The sequence below is a fragment of the Bubalus kerabau genome, chromosome 23, assembly GCF_029407905.1.
Source record: "Bubalus kerabau isolate K-KA32 ecotype Philippines breed swamp buffalo chromosome 23, PCC_UOA_SB_1v2, whole genome shotgun sequence".
Classification (NCBI taxonomy): domain Eukaryota; kingdom Metazoa; phylum Chordata; class Mammalia; order Artiodactyla; family Bovidae; genus Bubalus; species Bubalus kerabau.
The window spans coordinates 242,240-256,941 of NC_073646.1; the positions used below are offsets into that span (position 1 = coordinate 242,240).

The window sequence follows — 14,702 nt, forward strand, 5'->3', positions numbered from 1 at the left end:
CTTTTTACTCCTCTTTTTCTTCTTTTGGTTTTATGATTGCATACTGGTGGTGGCAAGACAACACTGACTGCATTTGCTAGAAGCAGATGTCCCCATTAATTTAGATTTTAGAGACTGAAAATTAAGGAGGATGCATTATGCAATATGAAAGAAGGAAATGAAAATTTCTTTGGCAACATTCAAACTCTGAATATCTCCTGAGTTGGGTTCGTGGAGGTGGAAGTCTTTTTATATAAGTCTTATATAAGATATAAGACAATATCTTAGGATCATAGTTTAGTTGTAGGACTACAATTCTCCTTGATGATTCACTGCTTTCCTCTCCCTACCCCCTAACCTTCTGAAGTTCTTGGAAAGTCAAGAAACAGTAGTGAGAGCAAAGCAAATGAAAATTCAAGAGCTTTCAGAGGCCAAGGGCTTGGTCTCTGGTCAAATAACCTGACCTTTACTCAGTTCCATTTACAATCTCTCTTCTGGGAAGGCTTGGACGGTAAAAGAATCTGCCTACAATGCAGGAGACGTGGGTTCGATCCCTGGGTTGGGAAGATCCCCTACTCCAGTATTCTTGCCTGGAGAATCCCCATGGATAGAGGAGCATGGAGGGCTACAGTTCATGGGGTCGCAAAGAGTCAGACATGACTGAGCAACTAAGCGTAGCACATGCCAAGCACAGCAACTCGGAGAACCTGCTCTTGCTGCAGGATCCACCTTCTGTCCACTTCCACTTTTCCCTGCAGGTCTCACTACCTGCTGATCATGTTGCCAGAGTGTCCCTCATAGGTGTCTTGTCACCAGTTTGAGGGCATGACCTCCAAGATGTCAGGCCAGTGGGAAGTTGATGCCACATACCTTAGCAGCTGGCAGTCTGGTGCATCTGGTGATAATTTCATTAAGCTCAGCCCTCCCCCACCCTAGGTCTTCTTGTTGGCATTGTTGTTAATTTGAGGATTTCTATAGGACACGTGTGACACATGGCGCTTCAGTAAGAGGAGCTGATAGCCTTGGCTGGCAGAATGAGGCATGGGGCTGTGTGCTAGGTTCCATTTTCTGAGAAGGAGAACACCTCAATTTCATGAGGCCTTGAGCTCTCAGACCCAAAGGAGAGAAACCAAGGGTGTAGAAGGTTGACAGGCACTGACTGGAAATCTGTGTGAGAAAGTGTTACTGCTGGCTGTGTCCTGTGTCTCATGCTGAGCGCAGAAAAACTGATGCTTTTGAACTGTGGTGTTGGAGAAGACTCTTGAGTGTCCCTTGGACTACAAGGAGATCCAACCAGCCCACCCTAAAGGAAATCAGTCCTGGGTGTTCACTGGAAGGACTGATGTGGAAGCTGAAACTCCAACATTTTGGCCACCTGATGCAAAGAGCTGACTCATTTGAAAAGACCCTGATGTTGGGAAAGATTGAAGGCTGGAGGAAAAGGGGACCACAGAGGGTGAGATGGTTAGATGGCATCACTGACTCAATGGACATGCTTTGGGTAAACTCCAGGAGTTGGTGATGGACAGGGAGGCCTGGTGTGCTGTGATTCATGGGGTCGCAGAGTCAGATTCGACTGAGCGACTGAACTGACTGACTGACTGACTGACTGACCACCACCATCATCGTGCACGGTCACTGGCCCTTGTTCAAGTCCAACAGGTCCAACTCGCCTTATCCCCTGGCAGCCTTATTCTACTTTGTGTTTGCAGTGGACTTATCTGGACATCTCACAGTGGAATCATAGATTATTTGTCCATTACTGTTTAGCTTGTTTCACTTGGCATATGACTTCAAACTTTACTCAATTTGCAACACATGTCAGAATTTCCTTAGTTGTTAAAAATAAACAGCACACAGGCTCACCATCATGTACAATCGGGGAATTACAAATTAAAATCGTGATCTATCACACCACACCTCTTAGGACTGCTAAACTCCAAATATAAGATAATACTAATTGCTGGAGGGTGAGGAACAACAGCAATTCCTCATTGCTGGTGGAATGCATGTACAGCCCCCATGAGAGACAGTCTGGTAGTTTTCCCCAAAGCTCAACAGGTTTCACCTTGGGATCCAACAATCATGCTTTCAGTATTTACGCAGTTGCTCTGAAATTGTACATCCAAATGCAAACGAGGATGCAGTTTTGCACACCAGTTCTATTCACAATGGCTACAAACTTGAAGAAATCAGGATATCTTTCAGTAGATGAATGTGCAAGCAAATTGGTGTACACAGATATCAAGGGGACCAGAACACACCACCCCGAATTATGTCTGACATGAGTTAGTTTAGTTTAATTTAAAATAATAATAATAATAAAAGAATCTGAGTAGAGGTTGCCCCCTATTTTTTTTTTAAATGTGTTCCTTTCTTTATGGCCATGCTGTGTCTTCGTTGCTTTGAGAGGGCTTTCTCTGGTTGTGGAGAGCTAGTTCTGCTCTTGTTGCAGAGCATGGGCTCTAGGTGTGCAGGCTTCAGTAGTCGTGGTGCCTGCATGTAGTAGTTGTGGCTCCCCAGCTCTAGAGCGCTGGCTCAGTAGTTGTGGTGCATGAGCTCAGCTGCTCTGAGGCATGTGGGATACTCCTGGATCAGGGATAGAACCTGTGTCCACCGCATTAGCAGGCAGAGTTTTAGCTGCTAGCTCACCAGGGAAGACTGAGGTTACCCTTTTGTGAGGTACATTTACATTTATGAGAGAAATCTCCATTTGTAAGGGTGTCCCCCTTTGAACCTAGGAGAGGAATAATTACATCTCAAGGAAGGAACACTTACCAGTGAAGAAGTCAGGACTTAAATCTGCAAACAATCATCTGTTTGTTTACTGTGCTTTGCATGATAACCTGCCATAAATGGCCTCTGCCTTCCCCTCAAGGTCTTTCTTCTGTTTGGGGTTGAAGAGCTATTTATGGTGAAGTCTTTGGTCATTTCAGGGAGGACTCAGTTTTCCTTGGCATCTCCTCTCTATGCAAAAGGTATACATGTTCATTAAAGTTCTTTCTCCTGATAATTTGTGTTTAATGATGGAGAAGGAGGGCTCAACCAAGAACCTGGAAGGGGAGAGGAAAATTTATTTTCCTCCTATATACATGCAAAGGAATAACACTCAACAGTGGAAAGGAATGAAACATCAACCCTTGAAAGGGATAAATCTTAGATGCACATGGCTAAGTGAAAGAATCCAGTTGAAAAGGCTGCACCCAGTATGACCCCATTGTGACATTCTTGGAAAGGTAAAGCTACATAGATGATAAGCAGATCACGGAGTGGGGAATTGGAAGTGATCGTTTAGGATGGATACCTGTCAATATGCATTTGTCGAAGCCTGTCACTTTATGTAGTGCAAAGGGTCAATCAGAATCTATTCAAATGTACTTACCCATTGTATAAATAAGTCATAGGATGGAATACCAAACACAACAGCATCTCAACATCACTCACTATTCTATCACTATTCAGTTCAGTTCAGTTCAGTCGCTCAGTCATGTCCGACTCTTTGTGACCCCATGAATTGTTGGTGGGAATGTAAATTGACATAGCCACTTTGGGGGGCAGTATGTAGGTTCCTTAAAAAACTGAAAAGAGAACTACCATACCACCCAGTAATCCCACTGGGTTTGCTGAGACTGCCATAATTCAAAAAGACATATGCACGCTCATGTTCATTGCAGCCCTATTTACAATAACTAGGACATGAAATCTGGAGAAGGAAATGGCAGCCCACTCCAGTACTCTTGCCTGGAAAATCCCATGGATGCAGGAGCCTGGTAGATTACAGTCCATGGGGACAGGAAGAGCCAGACAGGACTGAGTGAGTTCACTTTCACTTTTCACTTTCATGCATTGGAGAAGGAAATGGGAACCCACTCCAGTATTCTTGCCTGGAGAATCCCAGAGACGGGGGAACCTGGTGGGCTGCCGTCTATGGGGTTGCACAGAATCAGACACGACTGAAGTGACTTAGCAGCAGCAGGACATGGAATCAACCTAAATGTCCAGCAACTGCGAAATGGGTAAGGGAGAGTGCTACATATATACAGTGTAATATTATGTAGGCATTAAAGGAATGAAAGTGGGTCCTCTGAAGAAATGTGGATGGACGGTCAGTCATAAAGTGAAATGAGACAGAAAAACAAAAACATATATTGTATCTTCATATATATATATATATATATATACACACACACATATATATATATTCGTATATATGAATTTATACGTTTATCTGTCTATCTATAGGCTTCCATAGTAGCTCAGCTGGTAAAGAATCTTCCTGTAATGCCGGAGACCCTGGTTCAATTCCTGGGTTGGCAATATCCCCTAAGAAAGGATAAGCTACCCGTTCCACTATTGTTGGGCTTCCCTTGTGGCTCAGAGAGTAAAGAATCTGCCTGCAGTGTGGGAAACCTGAGTTTGATCCCTGGTTTGGGAAGACACCCTGGAAAAGGGCATGGCAACCCACTCTAGTATCCTTGTGTGGAGAATCCCCTTTGGCAGAGGAGCCTTGCAGGCAACAGAATGAACAGGATTGAGCAGCTAAGCACAGCGTATATGGAAAATGGTGCTGAGGCTCTTATCTCCAGAGCCCACATAGAGGCACAGACACAGAGAAGGACCTCGACGACGCAGCAGGGGAGGGAGGAGGGGCAAAGTGAGAGGCCAGCAGGGACATGCATGCCCTGCTAGGATGTACGTTTCCTGTTGTTGCTTTTGTTTGTTTTTAAATTTCCTTTATTTATTTCTAATAATCCTCAGGTCTTTAACCAGACAGCTAGTGGAGAGCAGCTGTCTAATATACGGAGCTCAGCTTGGTGCTCTCCATTGACCTAAAGAAGAGGAATGAGGGGGTGGGTGGGAAGCTCAAAGGGGAGCAGATATATATGCACATATAAATGATTTACTTCATTGTACAGCAGAGAATAATGTAACATTGTAAAATGACTATAACACAATTTAAAAAAGAGAGAAAACAAATAGGTGGTCCTGGTGCTACGACTCTGCACTCCCAAAGCAGGGAGCCCAGATTTGATTCATAGTCAGGGAACTGTATCCCACAAACTGCAACTGAGACCCAGCGTAGCCAAATTTAAAAAAAAAAAATGAAAAATTACGAATGCCACAGACAGCATAAAAAATAAAATAGTATCCATATATTTCTGATAAATGTTGTAAAAAATGGGGACATTTCCTTTTCAGGAAAAGCCCTGACGGTTATTAGAAATAAATTAAGGAAATTTAAAAACAAACAAAAAGCAACAACAGAAAACCTATTATGCCAAACAAAAGAAGTCTGACACAAATGCAAACCCATGATCCGGTTTTTATGAAATCCTAGACAATAGATCTAATCTCTCGAAACCAGCAAATCATTGGCTGCCTGGTGTTGATCAAAATGGTTGGGAAAAGGACAAGAGAAGATTTGTGGTGATGGAAACATTCTGTATCTTGCTTGTGGTGGCTGTACATGGGTGTATTTATCTGTCAGAAATCATAAAACTATACCCTTAAATTTTACTGCATGTGGATTATACTAAGGTCATGAAATGATACTTAACATGATTTGTCACTAGAGAAATGCAAGTTAAAACCACAATGAGAAACTATCTCACATCTAAGGTAGCTTCAATGTAAAGATCAGAAACAACAGAATATGACAAGAGTGCACAGGATTAACAAGTGGTGGGAGAACGTGGAGACACAGGAACCCTGTATCTTGCTGGGGAGAATGGAAGATGATGTGGCCACTGTGGAAAAAAGTTCACACATTCCTCAAAAAGTTAAAATTGACCTATGAGCTGGCAAAACTGTTAGGGGAAGCACACTAATTGAAACTGCCCACCCTGGCCAGGCACCATAGTAACAATTTGCATGAGTTGTTTTATGACAGGAGATCCTGATAAGGAATACGAAACTAATAAGCCACCACCAACAGGAAGAGTTCGGGAAGGGTTAAAAGGAGACACCGTGTGTCCATCCACTTCCCAGAATCCCTCTCGCTAGCATCCATCTTGGCTGAGCGATGCGTGTGCCACCAGGAAAGACTCTGAATTAGAATGATTGGCCAAAGACCACCCAGAAACTAATCCCATCACCATAAACCCCAAGACTGCGAGCCACGCGGCAGAGCAGTTCTCCTGGGTTCCCTTACCCTACTGCTCTCCACCCGGGTGCCCTTTCCCAATAAAATCTCTTGCTTTGTCAGCACATGTGTCTCCTTGGACAATTCATTTCTGAGTGTTAGACAAGAGCCCAGTTTCGGGCCCTGGAAGGGGTCCTCCTTCCTGAAACAAAACTGCTCTAGGTCTAAACCCCAAAGAATTGCCAGTAGGGACTCCAACAGACACTTGTACACGAATATTCATACCAGCACCATTCACAACAGACAAAAGGGAGATGCAACCCAAACGTTCATCCATGGGCAATGGATAAGCAAAATGCTTTACAAACACAGTTACCCCTCAAACAACACAGATTTGAACTGCACAGGTCCACTTACACCTGTATTTTTTTCAATAAATATATCTATGGCATGTCCCATGGTTTTTGAATCCACAGACATTAAACCGAGGTTATAGAGGGCTGACTGTAAAGTGTACACAGATTTTTGACTACATGGAGGATCTTAATACTTTTTTGCTTTCAGAGAACTAATTTTGTAAAGGGAATGGTGCTCAGAGATATAACTTGATACTTTCATCTCCACCTGCCTACCTCCCATCTTCATTCTGAAGTCTAAGATCTGCCTCAGTATCAGCAGGGCCACAGCCATGACTTTCCGCCTCTACTCTGTTCCTGCAGGTGCCCCCCCCCACCCCTCCCCCCATAGTAGTCACTGCTTACTGTTTCTCCGGCCCAAACAACGATTCCATTCTTGGCTCCTTCCTTCCACCAGCTCCAGACATGAATTGAAGAAAACAAAGTTGATTCTGTCTTTGAGACATATCTAGTTCTGCCCATACACGAGTACTTGCTTTACTACACTACTGGTACCAGTGACTTCCCTGATAGCTCAGATGGTCAAGAATCTGCATGCCATGTAGGAGACCCCAGTTCGATTCCTGGCTTGGGAAGATCCGCTAGAGAAGGGATAGGCTACCCACTCCAGTATTCTGGCCTAGAGAATTCCATGGAGTGTACAGTCCAGGTGGTTGAAAAGAGTCAGACACGACTAAGTGACTTTCATTCATTCACTCACTGACTCAGTACCAGTGAGCAGGCAAGTAGATTTAAAGTAAATGCTGCTTAATTAACTGCCCATCTAGATGGAATAAAATCGATCCAACAAAAGTCAGTTCCAAGTGAATAGTGAACCTAAGTGGAAAGGAAAGAAAAACCGGTAGATGACATAGGGGAATATCTTCATGACCTCAGGTAGCCAAAAGTCCAAGGGCAGGAATTTGTGTCTGCTGCGTTCATGCCGCATCTCCAGTATAGATGCCCAGTGTTTCCAGAGGGAACATAAAGGAAACTTCAACACCATCTGGAGGAAACTACACACATGCAAGCACTTGGGTCATTGTGAAGACATGCAGTGTTCTTAATGATCAGATTGAATGTCATATAAATGTCACTTCTCGTTAGTCTAACATCTAATGCAATCCTAATTAACAGCCATTCAGCCTGATTTTCAGGATAAACTGATTCTAAGTTTCACATGAAAAATGAGCAAGAATACCTAGGAAAGCCTGAGGGGAAAAAGCCAGGTCCAGTGATGAGGTGTGATAAGGCCTACCAGGAGATAAGACAGATTTTTAAAGGCAGGATTATTATCATTTTTTTTGAAGAATCCAGGCCACTACTGTTACAAGTTTCGTCATTGGCTCGGATACCACTACATAAAACACTATTCCGAAGACTCTTGACTTGTTAGGTGCCTCCCGATTCAGAGATTGGGAGGGCCCTGGGAGGCGCAAACGGAGGTGGCGGCGATCGCCTTAAATCAGAAAGTGGTGGATAAGTTTTTAAAGGTTTGCGCAGAGGGGCAGGGGGCTCGCCAGGGCACCCAGCTGCAGTGCCCTGAAAGCCCCCTCCTTTCTCAGGAGGTAAAGCACAGTCTCCCTCCTTTTCTTCATCAATGGCAGAAAAATATGATCTGCGTAGAAAGTGGAGACCCACCACCATCCACCGCCATAGCCTCCCCCACAGGCTCTCTAACAGCCTCATGACGGGGGTCCAGGACATTTCTAATCACATTCCACAGAACAAAAGCATCTACAGGAACCCTTTTTGGCCCATGTTTCTCTTTCCCTGTTCCGGAGATCTTTTAACTGTTTGGTGACTGAATCTTATGGATGGTCTGATTGGGGATGTTTCTCTTAAGCTCTTAGGAGCATTTTTAGCTTAAAAAGACCAATCTTTATTAGAATGGTATCGGGCTGCTGCCTCTTTTAAATCTTTTTCATCTTGAGGTGAAGTATATTAATTATAAACAATTAACAAATTGCTTTTATTAATAATTTATAATTATTTATGCATTGTCATAAATAAATATATGTATTTATATAATTGTACATTTTAATTAAAGTAATATACTGTAAATATAAGTATTTACAATAAATTTTTGTAATATGATGTATGTAATGTAAATGATTACAATGTAATTCATAGCTAATATTAAATATTAATCATATATAATGTATATGTATATACATAAGTATAATGAATATATATATAATAATGTAATAATAGCATTATTTAATAAATGTAATACATTTATATATTATTAGATTCATAAACACTTATTAATATTAAAATTATATTATTTAATTACAAAATAATAACAATACATTTTAATAAATTAATGTAAATTATTTATATATTTTATTACTAAATCACGTTGGCAATTAATGTAGTGGATTAACCAGATTCATGAGCAGGATCTAAAGCGTCTCTAATCATATTTCATAGAGAAAAGGTGTCAGTGGGGACCTTTTCTGGGCCATGTAAAGTGTAGTAAGTTTTTAGGGGCTTCCCTACCTTTTCCCAGATATCTAGGTTAACAGTGCCCTCTTCTGGAAACCAAGGACATTGCTCTTGTACAAATGTAAAAACGATTGAACATTAGCTTTCTTAAACTTAATTCCTCTTTTGTTTAACAGTTGTAAGATTACTCCTATAAAGAGTTGTCATTCTTTTGACTCACTGTTACCCGTATCAGAAAATTATCTTTTTTACCTCTTCGTCAAAAAGATTTTTACTTCCCACTGTTTTTTACTCTACCTATTTTATGCAGGGGGGTCTGCGGCATCCTGAGTGGGGTCCTAGCCGTCCGAAAAACTGTACAATGGGGGAGACTTACCTTCGGGACCCTGTTTCGGGTGCCACTTTGCGGGGTCCAGCCCCAGTTGGATCCAGGGATTCTCTCAGGAGAACGGTGTTGGCAAATGGAGAAAGTAAAGAAGAGAGATAAAAGGGGAAAAAAATAGGCTTAATCTTCCTTGGTTTACACAGAAAGCCAATAAAGTTCTTGACACAGAACTTGTTCTGTTCACGGAGTCTGCAGGCACCCTCTCAGATGGGGTTAGGACGCAGGACGCCCTCTCCCTGGTGAAGACGCAGGGCGCCTTCCCGATAGGGTCTTAGAAGCCCAGGCAAAAAGTGAACAGAGAGCCCCTGTGTTTTAAGTAGTCATCCTAAAAAAAGAACAGAGAGAAAAAAAGAGTGAAAAGGAAAAAAAAAAAAAAATGACACAGGGAGACCAAGCTCTGATGAAGCCGGGTCTGTAGCTTTATTTTCAAAAGGAGCTTTTATACCCTAAGTTACACATTTCCAGAAGTGAAAGATACAGAGTTATATCGAGTCAGCTCAACATTACATCAGTTTCACCCTTATCAAAAGCAGGACATTTTTTGCATAGCTTTTTATAAACAAGGGTCTTATGTTGTGCACACCATCTTCTGGCCCTGTGGCCTGTTAACATTTTGTAACTCTTTTGTGATAAAGGTTGGTCGCCCAGAAAACCTGTTTTCCCTTTATCTTTTTAGTCTGCAGTCCCCCTCAAGAAACAGAGATACATTCTTATGGAACAAAGGCACAGTGGGTTACAACAAAGAAAGAACTTACCAACTCAAGGGTTTTCTGTTGCTAATGCCAAGGCTACTGCTTGTTTTTCTTGCATACCAACTATTTTTGTTAATGTACTCCCAGGCGCACATTGGGTAAAGGACAAGGAAACTCAGCAGCAAACATTGGCTCAACAATGCAGTATTATTTTAATAAAGCTTTTTTATCGCTCGAAGGTTATGCTTGGGGTGTTGTGAACAATCATGTGCATTAGTTGTAAGAATGTGGATAAACCTGCCAAACAAGCTAAAATAGTAACAGAGGGGTTAAAGTAAAAATGTTCCTTTCAAGCCCAGGAGACTTAGTAACTAGAGCCTTAAGTTGATTTGTTTCAGAAAAAGGTGGTCAGGGATAGCCCCCTGTAAATGTCAAAAAAGTTGGTGAAAAGCATAATATAATAAACAGTAGACAGACAGATTTTAGTTTTGGGGTAGATGCTGGAGCAGATCCAGGGAATCCCTTGAGTCCTGTTTCGCCTTTGTCTGTCAGGTCCTCTCCACATGACGTTTGTCATGGTTGGGATCTCTCATGGTGGCTCCCGACATACATCAGAAGCTTTCTCTATCTCCTTTATACTTTAATAAAACTTTATTTATAACTTTATATATAAAAAGCTTTATATATATATATATATATATAAACTTTATATATATAAAACTTTATATATAAAAAGCTCTGAGCAATCAAGCCACATCACTGGCCCTGGATCGAATTCCTTTCCTCCAGAGGCCAAGAATCCTGGCATCTGTCACAGCTCATCGCAGCAACATTTCAATACTGAAGAGATCCTCCAAGAACTAAGAGTCTTTTAATAGTACAAAGCCATAGATTACAAAATGAAAATACATATGACCCCCCCCTAATTTGTGCAGCTTCACAGGTGCCACTATGAGGGTCAGGAAGATCCCCTGGAGGAGGGCATGGCAATCCACTCCATTGTTCTTGCCTGGAGAATACCATGGATAGAGGAGCCTGGCAGGCTACAGCACATAGGGTCGCACAGAGTGGGACACGAATGAAGTGACTTTACACTCACGCACCTTAATTTGTCAAGAAATAGCTGGAGTAACAGCAAATTTAGCCTTGGAGTACAGAATGAAGCAGGGCATAGACTAATAGAGTTTTGCCAGGAGAACACGCTGGTCATAGCAAACACCCTCTTCCAACAACACAAGAGAAGACTCTACACATGGACATCACCAGATGGTCAACACCACAATCAGACAGATTATACTCTTTGCAGCCAAAGATAGAGAAGCTCTATACAGTCAGCAAAAACAAGACTGGAAGCTGACTGTGGCTCAGATCGTGAACTCTTTATTGCTAAATTCAGACTTCTATTGAAGAAAGTCGGGAAAACCACTAGACAATTCAGGTATGACCTAAATCAAATCCCTTACAGTTATGTAGTGGAAGTGATAAAAGAGATTCAAGGGAATAAATCTGATAGAATGCCTGAAGAATTATGGGCGGAAGTTGGTGACATTGTACAGGAAACGATCATCAAGACCATCCCCCCAAAAAAAGAAATGCAAAAAAGGCAAAATGGTTTTCTGAGGAGGCCACACAAATAGCTGTGAAAAGAAGAGAAGCGAAAGGCAAAGAGAAAAGGAAAGATATACCCATTTGAATGCAGAGTTCCAAAGAATAGCAAGGAGAGATAAGAAAGCCTTCCTCAGTGATCAATCCAAAGAAATAGAGGAAAGCAATAGAATGGGAAAGACTAGAGATCTCTCCAAGAAAATTAGAGACACCAAGGGAACTTTTCCTGCAAAGATAGCACAGTAAAGGACAGACATGGTATAGACCTAACAAAAGAAGAAGATATTAAGAAGAGGTGGCAAGAATACACAGAAGAACTGTACAAAAAAGATCTTCACAACCAAGATATTCACGATGGTGTGATCACTCACCTAGAGCCAGACATCCTGGAGTGTGAAGTCAAGTGGGCCTTAGGAAGCATCACTACAAACAAAGCTAGTGGAGGTGATGGAATTCCAGTTGAGCTATTTCAAATCCTGAAAGATGATGCTGTGAAAGTGCTGCACTCAATATGCCAGCAAATTTGGAAAACTCAGCAGTGGCCACCGGACTGGAAAAGGTCCGTTTTCATTCCAATCCCAAAGAAAGGCAATGACAAAGAATGCTCAAACTACTGCACAATTGCATTCATCTCACACGGTAGCAAAGTAATGCTCAAAATTCTCCAAGGCAGGTTTCAGTAGTATGTGAACTATGAACTTCCAGATGTTCAAGCTGGATTTAGAAAAGGCAGAGGAATCAGAGATCAAATTTCCAACATACGTTGGGTCATTGAAAAAGCAAGAGACTTACAGAAAAGCACATACTTCTGCTTAATTGACTACACCAGAGCCTTTGACTGTGTGTATCACAAAAAAACTGTGGAAAATTCATCAAGAGATGGGAATACCAGACCACCTGACCTGCCTCCTAAGAAATTTGTATGCAGGTCAAGAAGCAACAGATAGAACTGGATATGGAACAACAGACGGGTTCAAAATCAGGAAAGGAGTAAGTCAAGGCTGTATATTATCGTCCTCCTTATTTAACTTACATCCAGAGTACATCATGAGAAATGCTGGACTGGATGAAGAAAAAGCTAGAATCAAGATGATCAGGAGAAATATCATTAACCTCAGATATGCAGATAACACCACCCTTATGGCAGAAAGCCACGAGGACCTTGATGAAGAGCCTCTTGATGAAGGTGAAAAAGAGTGAAAAAGATGGCTTTAAACTGAACATTAAAAAAAAAACTAAGATCATTATTTTGCCATCAAAGGTCCACCTACTTAAAGAAACGGATTTTCCAGTAGTCATGTATGGATGTGAGAGTTGGACCGTGAAGAAGGCTGAGCATCAAAGAATTGATGCTTTTCAACTGAGGTGTTGGAAAAGACTCTTGAGAGTCCCCTGGACTGTATGGCAATCAAACCAATGAATCCTAAAGGAAATCAGTCCTGAATATTCATTGGAAGGACTGATGCTGAAGCTGCAGATTCAATACTTGGGCACCTGATGTGAAGAACACACTCCTTGGAAAAGATCCTGATGCTGGGAAAGAGCGAAGGCAGGAGGAGAAGGTGCGACAGAGGACGAGATGGTTGGATGGCATCACTGACTCGATGGACATGAGTTTGAGCAACTTCTGGGAAATAGTGAAGGACAGGGAAGCCTGGCGTGCTGCAGTGCATGGGGTCACAAAGGGTCAGACATGACTGAGCAACTGAACAACAGCAATTATTTCAAAGTATTCAAGTGATGTTGCATGTAAAGAAAAATATGTGAAAGCCTATCTCCACTGGCTTTTTTTCCAAAATGAATTTTCTCACCTTTTGCTTTATAAATTGAATTAATTTTACCCCCTTAATCCAGACTCAAGCTTCTGTTTGTATACTGGGAAATTCCTCCACCAACATGTGTGTAAGCTGATCCCCTTTAAAGTCTGTTTGTTTCTGAGTGTAAATCTGCTTGCTCCCCAAGCCCCTGCGACGAGTAATGTCTGGTGACAGTAAGGTCCACCAGGTGCTCTGCCAAAGAGAAGCATTGGGAGTGACCTTTGACAAGTGAAGTCCCTGCCTCCCTCTGCACCTGCCTGTCTGCTCTGGTGATGCTTAAGAGCCCACCAGAGGTGGCCATGGGAGGGGACCGCCTCGGGAACCAGGACATAGGCCGCTCACGTCACGGCTCCCTGGTGTTTTAAAAGAAAGACCATATTTGCTCTTGAAGTTTATGAGTTTGTGTTTTTCCTGTTTTGGGCGATGCAGAGATTAAAAATGAAGAGCACAATAAACACTTACCAGATACCGTGGATAAGCTTCTATCCGAATCAGATGAGAAGCTTCAGCTTCATCTGAAGGAGAGAATGGCAGCTTTGGAGGATAAGGTGAGCCAGCCCCATGGCCTCTTTAGAAAGAGGCGCATCTGGCCTGGCCTGGCCTGGCCTGGCCTGGTCTGTGTGTGGGAAATCTCCAGGATAGGAGTTGGAAAACTCTTCCCATAGAGGGCCCCGGAGTGAATGTCTTTACTGGTATGAATAATTGAGTAGCAGCATTTCATGCTAGTGAATAAGCGTGACAGCATCCACAGGCAGTGTGTAAAGGAACAGACATAGATGTGTGCCTGCAACCTTTACAGAAAGCATCAGAGAGCCGGATCCACTGATGGCCCGTGTTACCAGCCACCATGCTAGAACTTTCTTCTAGGTCCACCCTCACCCTTTCGTTTCTTTCTTAGAAGTTTATTTCTGGGGCTTTGCTGGCAGTCCAGTGACTGAGAGTCTGCCTTGCAAGGTCAGGGACGCAGGTTCAATGGCTGGTTGGGGAGCTAAGATCCCACAGACCACGTGGCAACCACGACAAAGGAATCCCGCATGACGCAGCTAAGCTAAGGCCTGACACAGTCAAATCAATAAGTTTAGTTCAGGATCTTTTACATAAAGTGATAGAAAAGACTGAATCAACTAAAAGCAAGTATTCTCATATTCCAACTCCAGCCTTCTCTCTTTTCATTTGCTTTGAAAAATGGCTGAGAACCTCCACCAGAGCAGCTCAGTGGGCAACACTCTGGTTCAGGTTCGGTGAAAACCTGTCCCAGCTGCACCAGTGCCCTAAAGACAAGGCCCAGAACCTTCCCTG

At 42.5% G+C, this 14,702-nt stretch overlaps 1 protein-coding gene across 1 annotated transcript in view; it reads left to right on the forward strand.

The window, feature by feature from the left end:
* Window positions 1-14,702, forward strand: part of LOC129637401 (liprin-alpha-1-like) — a 191,286-nt gene that overhangs the window by 94,714 nt on the left and 81,870 nt on the right. The window lies entirely within an intron of this gene.